Source organism: Oryctolagus cuniculus, chromosome 7 (assembly GCF_964237555.1).
Source record: "Oryctolagus cuniculus chromosome 7, mOryCun1.1, whole genome shotgun sequence".
Classification (NCBI taxonomy): Eukaryota; Metazoa; Chordata; class Mammalia; order Lagomorpha; family Leporidae; genus Oryctolagus; species Oryctolagus cuniculus.
Window position 1 is genome coordinate 53,562,360 of NC_091438.1, and position 8,010 is coordinate 53,570,369.

Genomic DNA, 8,010 nt, shown 5'->3' on the forward strand with positions numbered 1-8,010 from the left:
CACCCCATGGGAGACCAGGAGAACACCTGGCTCCTGCCATCGGATCAGCGCGGTGCGCCGGCCGCAGCGTGCCGGCCGCGGCGGCCATTGGAGGGTGAACCAACGGCAAAAGGAAGACCTTTCTCTCTCTCTCTCTCTCACTGTCTAACTCTGCCTGTCAAAAAAAAAAAAAAAAAAAAAAAAAAAAAAAAAAAAAGACTGTGAGAGGAGAAACCTGCGATGTGTGCTGTTAGTGCACTGACACCGTAGATCTGCTAGTAAACATGCTCCTTCGTCATTCAGTCCAAGCGCAGTTTCTGAGAGCTGTTCGCAGTGAAGCGGAAGGGAGAGCGAGAACTCGGCAGCAAAACGCCCGGGCTGGCGTCCACCAGCAAGCCCCGTCTATGCGTGCCTTTGCACTGCTCAGCTCTAGTCACCTGAAGACCAGGACAGGCATACAGCTGAAAGGGCCCGTTTCTGTTCCAAACGGGTGCCTGCCCGCACAGATGCTACAGAAGAAACTGCAAGAAGTGAATGAAAACATGTTACCTACCAAGAGAGCACCTGGAGGGAGTGTGTGTGTGTGTCTGTCTGTCTGTCTGTCTGTTTTGAGAAGGTGGTGAGCCCAGAGACACAGGGAAAGAAGGAGACTCTCTCTTCTATCCTCCAACGCCAGCAACCATTGTCAGCAGCAGGAAGGAGACAAGGAGAATCTAGGCATGACGGATGGAGTAAAAAGAGCAATAAAAATTGCATCAGCTATGGACGAGAGCATGGAAAAATGAAAACATTGAGTGTGCTGTGGTGGTGGGGGGTGTGAATGATTTTTTTTAGAAATCTGTTATTTCAATGAGCACTTAAAAAAAAAAAGAGAGACATCCTGTGTTTGAAAGTCAGGAGTCTGTCTGGGTATTCCTGAGTTTCCCATTCCAGGAATTTAACTCCCTGCCCTACAGGCTGGTAGCCCTTTAAATTGATCTGAGAACAAAGAAGGGAGCCTTTGCCACATTTTAATGGCCTCCAGCTGTGGACCAGCCCTTTCCCGCCTTAGCCTCAGCCAGCCGCACCCTCAGAGCTCTCTGCTTTTGGGTGGATTGTGCTCCCTGAGGTTTGGCTGCCTCTGAGTTAGATCAGCTCCTGGAAAAATGTCACCGCGAGTGTCACCGTTGGCGGAAGCCATCTCGCCTGTAGCAGGAGGAGCCAGCCAGCTTTGCTCTGGAGGTACTCCCCTCTGGGGAGAAACCCACGCAGCACTGGCCACACACTGTGCCATCTCTCTCCTCTGCAGCTGCGGGCTGGGCGAGGACCTCCCCACGAGGCCTGAGCTGCTCTGTCCGGAAGTCCCAAGGCCTGACAGTCCCATCCAGTGGCCTACCAGGCACAGATGAGATGATGGGACACAGACCACCCTGCAGCTTGCCCTTCCCAGCATCTGGTAGGGAAGGTAGAGGAGGGATACCCATTTCAGAAATCACCAGATTCCAAGGCCTCCCCACCATGCCTCAGCAAGGAGAATTTCCATGCTGAAATTCTTATCTCCTGTATTACTCAAAGAATTAGCTATTGAACATCTAAAACTATATGAAATGTTAAGGCAGTTTCTCAAAAAGTTAAAGATTCAGTGACTGTATGATGCAGTAATCCCACTTCTGGGACTATACCCAAAGATTTGGAAATAGGAGCTCATTCAGAAATTTGTTCACCCATGTTCATCGCAGCAGTGTTCACTAGATGAAATGGAAAAGGCAGGGGGCCAGTCTTATGATGTAGCTGTGACACTGGCATTCCATGTTCTGGAGTGCTGATTTGAGTCCTGGCTGCTCCACTTCTGATCCGCCTCCCTGCTAATGCACCTGGGGAAACAGCAGAGGATGACCCACGTGCTTGGGCCCCTGCCACCCATGTGGGAGGGTAGGTATTTCGGGCTCCTGGCTCCAGCCTGGCCCCGCCCCAGCTGTTGAGGCCATTTAGAAACTGAGACAGTTGATGAAAGTTATGTCTCTCTACCTTTCAAGTAAATAAAAATTTTTAAATAAATAAATAAATAAATAAAAGGCAGAGGCAACACCAGTATCCATCAAGGGATGAATGGATAAATAAAATGTGATGCATCAGGGGTCTTCAAAAAGTTCATGGAAAATGTGAATTATGAAAAAACTGCATAGATTTTAAAAACTTTTTGCACAAAAATACTTTTTAAAAATATTTATTTTATTTATTTGAAAGGCAGAGTTTCAGAGAGAGAGAGGGAGATACACAGAGAGAGGTCTGCCATCCACTGGTTCACTTCCCAAATTGCTGCCAACAGCCCAGGCAGGGCCAGGCTGAAGCCAGGAGCCAGGAGCTTCTTCAAGGTCTCCCACAGGGGTGCAGGGGCCCAAGGACTTAGGCCATCTTCTGCTGCTTTCCCAGATGCATTAGCAGGGAGCTAGATTGGAAGTGGAGCAGCCGGGATTTGAACTTGTGTTCCTATGGGATGCCGGCATTTCAGGCAGCAGTTGAACAAATACTGTGTGGTTCAGTCCACTTGGTGTAGGTACAACAGTCAGACTAAGAGAAAGTAGAATAGGATTAACAGGGGCTGGGGTGGTGGAGAACAGGAGTTTCTGTTTGGGGGAAGCACAGTGGTGTTTTGGGGTGAGACAGCTCTGGCAGTGGGCATGGTGCTGGCTGCACAACACTGAATCTACCTAACCTCAGCAAATCGCACACTTAAAAGTGGCTAAATAGTACATTTGTGTTATATATGTCACCACAGTAAAAATGAAATGAGTAATTGATTCACTCATTCTGTCCACCAGCATTTATGGAGAAGGATTACTGGACACGGGTGCTAAGCAGAACAACGAGAGTGCGGGGGAGGCCGCCACGCCAGGCGCTAAACAGTCACGCCGCGGTCTCCGAACTGGGCCCAGAGGACCCACAGACCGGAAACCCATCAAGCTCTGCCAGAAGCCTTGGAGCTCCCTGGTCAGTCCCCCACCCCCACACCCACCCCCACCTCCCGGCCCCAGCTTCTCCACGCAGGCATGTGCCTTAATGAACACTGTGACGTCGTCCTATAATCACGGGCCCCTGTGTTCAGCTCCTCTTCCAGAGTGCTGATCTTAATCCTGACCTGCCCCTTCTTCTCGACCCTAAAGCATCAGGTGGGGCACTTGCTGCTCCAAGCGTGGGCTGAGGGCCAGCAGCTGTGGCGTCCCTGGAGCTTCGCAGACTCTCAGGCCTCGCCCAGCCCCGGGTCGTCAGAACCTGCAGCCTCACTGGAGGCCGGGGAATCTGGTGAGCACATTCCGACTTGCAACGCCCTGGCTTGGCAGTGCAGGCGGAGGGGGAGCCTGGGTTTGGGATGTGTGTCCACACTTGTGTTTGTGGAGTCCTGACCGCCCCTAGGAGGAGGCCCTGGGTGACAGCCTGGGGACCGTCTGCTCTGATTGCTCCGTCTGGCTCCAGTCTGGCCCGCAGCTTTCCTCCAAAACAGTGGCTGAACCGGGCTTTTGTGAGGAGTAGAGGAGAATGAGCTGGGCTCCAGGGAGGATTCCAGCCTGCCTGGGTGGGGCGCTTGAACAGTTGCTGCTTCTTCACATCAGATCGTATTACCAAAGCAACACTGTCACGACGAAATCCCTTACCTGGCGGGTTTCTGCACTCCAGTCAACTGTCGACTTCTTTCAAAGAACTTCAAAGACTCGTATGATTTTAAAGGTGCTTGGTTCACAAACATTTGTCAACCTTCTACTTTAATTCATTTCATGAAGAGCAAACCAAACACGGGGTGTGCTGGAGGAATCTGCTCTGCTTTGCCACCTAGGGAAAAGCCCAACCAAAATGTTGGGCATTTTGGCAGCCTAAAAAGCTTGTGCCTATTCACATTGATCTATACATATTTTAAGATTTGTTTATTTACTTATTTGACAGGCAATGTAGCAGGGGAGAGACAGAGAGAGAGAGAGAGAGAGAGAGAATCTTTGATCCAGTGGTTCACTCCTCTGATAGTAACAATACCCAGGGCTGGGCCAGGCCAAAGTCAGGATCCAGGAACTCCATCCAGGTCTCACACATGGGTAGCAGGAGCTCAAGGACTTGGGCCATCGTCCACTGCCTTCCCAGGCACATTAGCAGGGAGCTGGATTGGAAGCCAAGCATCTGGGACTCGAATGGGCGCTCACATGAGATGCCAGAGTTGCAAACAGGATCTTAACTGGCTATACCACAACACTGGATATGGATAGATTTGAAATATTTGGTACAAATTTAGTGATTTAAAGAATAAACTGAATTTTCTATTAATAAAAATTCTAAATGGAAACAGATTCTCACTAATTTGCTGCCACTTCAAAACCAACTCGGTACCAGTAATGTGGCAAAATATTTTCCTCTTTTCTGATGTTCTTGTTTCAGCTTTCTTTGACAATTTTCTAAACAAAACAATTTCCTAAGATGAATATGAAAGGGTTTAACATGTAAATGAGTGGTGCCCACATCCGCCTGGGATCGAGTCCTGCCCATTTCTGATCCATATGCTTTCTGATGGGAGCCCCATGATAGATCAAGTACTTGAATCCCTGTCACCTAAGTGGGAGACATAAATGAATTCCTGATGCCAGCCTGGCCCAGTCCTGGCTGTTTAGGGTCTTTTTAGGACTAAGCCAATGGATGGAAAGATATCTTTCACTCTCTCTCTCTCTCTCTCTTCCAAATAAATAATTCTTTTTTAAAAAGTAAATAAGTATAAATGAGAAGAACTAGATTACTTGATCTTTGTAATCAGTTCTGTAAGTCCCTGTAGAGGTTCTGAATTTATGTAATTGTGATTCCAGTATCAGGTATAGCTGCACCAAGCCGCTGGCACATGTGCACAGCATAGCTGCATGTGGCCCCCAAAGGTAGGTCAATCCTGGTAATGAGTTTTTGCTTTTTTTTTTTTTTTTTTTTTAATTTACCACTCAAGGATGGTGAGTGCTTCTGGGAGAGAAACCAACATTCCCAGGCCTGGAGGGAGCCTGGGTTACGTGGCAGTCATTCCAGTTCTTATCAACACTGTTCGGCTTCCTTGGGCAGTATCTTGTCCAGGTATTTTTGTAATCCAGCTCTGGGTGCAATTCAGATGATATAGGCTTATCCAGAGGATTAAAGGGATAGGCCACAGCAGACTGTTTACATGAAGGGTCAAGGAAAGTTAGAGAAGAAGAGACTGTTGGGAAGGAGTCATCCTAAAGAGAGAGACGCATAACTTCTCTTGAAACCTTCCTTTCACTGTCGGCCCCTCTGACTGCACTAGGCCACGGTAGTGGCTGCTGGGACATTTCCTGGCTTCCTACCTTCCCCTTCTCCCTGGGGAACAGGTGACTTGACCCTGAATGGCAGATCTGGCACTGCGGGCACCAGCAAGGGGGCATCAGGGGCCTGATGGGAGCCAGAGATGAGGGGGAGGAGAATGGAAGACATCACACGTCAGCTGGAGAGACTCCTGCGTGGGCACCCGCGAGCCTTCCTGGGGTCCTGGAAATGCGTAGGTGAGGCTGAGGCTGATGAGAGAGCCAGCAGGAGTACTACCAGGCGATTCTGTTTAGGTCCCAAAGTCTGTTTGTTCTGGCGGAATGAGCAATTGGCCAGGAGGCAGGGCCTCTACTCTTTCTTCCATGGACGATCATTGGCAAGTCAGGGACCTTTGTGGGCCTTGGTTGCCTGGTTTGTAAAATAAGGCAATAATCACTGCCGCATTCCCTTCCCCGGAGTACTGCGTTTCATATGACACAAAGTACTTGAAAGTGTTTTGTTCGCTGGGAGTAATATTGTTTTTAACCAGAAGAAAAGTCAAGTCAAATGTCAAGTCAGAATCTAGGGAGCCGCAACTGTAGATGAGCGAGACCACTGGGACGCTAATGTTAAAGATTTTTTTGTTTGTGCCAAGAGAACCAAGAAGCAAGGCCAGACAGCCACCTGCAGCTTCTCTGTGAGGCTGGTTAACAGCCCTGTGTGAGTGAGGCCCCGGAGCTGTGAGACGCGCGGCTCAGACTCCTGCACCCCTGTCGCTCCCCCATTCGAGGAGGAACGACACAGGACCCTGCGCTGTTCTTTCGTCTGCTCGGCCCTTCCCGGGTTTGCTGCTGGTCCTTCCCGGGTTGGCTGCCGGCCCCTCCACCTCCGTGGAGGGGCTGCTCCCCCTGCCACTTTCCCCACTTCCGCGGAGGAGCGGCACACTGCTGGCCGGCTCTCTCGGGGGCTGCACAGGTGTTCCTTCAGATGTTCCTCGTGCTTGTTGTCTCTCTCCTCCTTTATAGTCCTCTTCCACCAATCCCAACTCTGCTACACACACACGCCGAGCACGCTGCTCTCCTCCAATCAGGAGCAGGATCAGCTCCTGCAGCTTATCAGTCAAATTGGCAAGAGGCAGCTGCGTAGAAGTTTACTCCTCAGCGCCATATTGTGGGAGAACAGATGCATAGAATAAGTCTTAATTCCAGTAACTTAGTCTAGTCTCAGTTGCTCCCCACACACCCCTCCTTCACAGGGTGCTGAAGCTTGGTTGTGAGTGTTTGAGTCTCCTCTACTGGACTGCACCATGTGGGACTCGGTGGAGGATCCACCGTGGGAAAAGAACCTCAGGAAGGCGTAGGACTGGCAGGCACAGACAGTGAGGGGACACCCTGAGTGGTAGCAGAAAAACAGTCATCTCGGAGCTCCAGAACCAGCATGTTGTATCCTGCCCAGAACAGGGCCTTCCCAGCAGGGAGGAAACCCACTGGGTGTTCTCAAAGTTACTGCCATTGTCTCATAGTCTCGGGATTTTCTGAGGACAAGCAACACACCAAGAAGCATCGGTTATGGCACTTGATTCTCCAACAAAGTTCTGGCCACACAAACCAAGGTGGAGCCTTGGGTGCCAGAAACCCTTCTGTGGGAAATTGCTGTCATTCTCCCACCCCTCCTCCCACTGGGCCCCATCACAGTGGAAATTGGAGGTGTTCTCCCAGCCTAAGCGTCATCTGCTTTCCTCGGAAAGGACTATCACAAAATGCTGTGCTAATCACTTTCAGACAAAAGGTGTCACAGGTATTTTCTTGTTGCATACACAGAAGGCCTTAGCTGTTAAAACCTTGGCAGGGCTGGTGGGGTGCCTGGAAAGCCATTCAGTGCAGACACCTGGGCCCAGATCCTTGGGGGAACAGCAAGGTATTCCAGTCTTCTGCCCTCCAGCTGCTTTGTGGCCCATTCCCCCTAAGTCCTAAATGACTCAGTTTTCTATCAAACAATTTTCACTCACTAATGAGGTTCCTTTCAGTTCTAAGTGTGAAGTAACTAAGGCTTCAAGGCAGAGTCCTTGGGACTGTAGGGGTGATGGGTTTTCTTACTGCCATCCCCTGACCTCCAAGAGCTTATCTATTTGCAAGGCCAACAGAGAAAGTCGAGAACAACATCCTCACTTATTTAGAATCTTCTGTTAAAGCAACACAAGCAAATTGTTTTCCCAGATAACTGGAGCTTATTCCATTAAGTGACCAGGTTATTTTTGAATCTGTTTTCATGGCGATCTTTTCAAAACATTTTACACAGCTCTGTGTCTTCTGAAAGTGGAGAGAGGGAGTGTTGTTACCTTTCTTTCATGGTCTATGGTGCTATTCATTCACAGACATTTGTTCAGCCAGTGGACACGGCATGAGCATTATTGGCTGGACTCTCGGAATGAGGAGGAATTCCATGGTGCAGGTTACATAAATCCTGCCTTCCAGGAGCTTCCAGGTGAGGGAGGAGTGGAGAGATTAGCAGGCAATGGGCCTGTGGTGAGTCACTGCCATGATAGGATGAACAGGAAGGGACCTTTGATCTCACCTTCAGGTCAACAAACACTTCCAGAAGGTGTAGCTGCAGACTGAGGACGGAAGTGCTGGCGAATTAGCTGAACGGGGAATGAAGACTTGAAGGGAATCTGCCAGGAGGAGGGAATGGCAAAAGCAAATGCGGCGTTTGAGAAAAAGGCAGAGACAAGTGGGGCAGGGGCCGGTAGAGGAGGGTCCCTCTGGTAGCTCA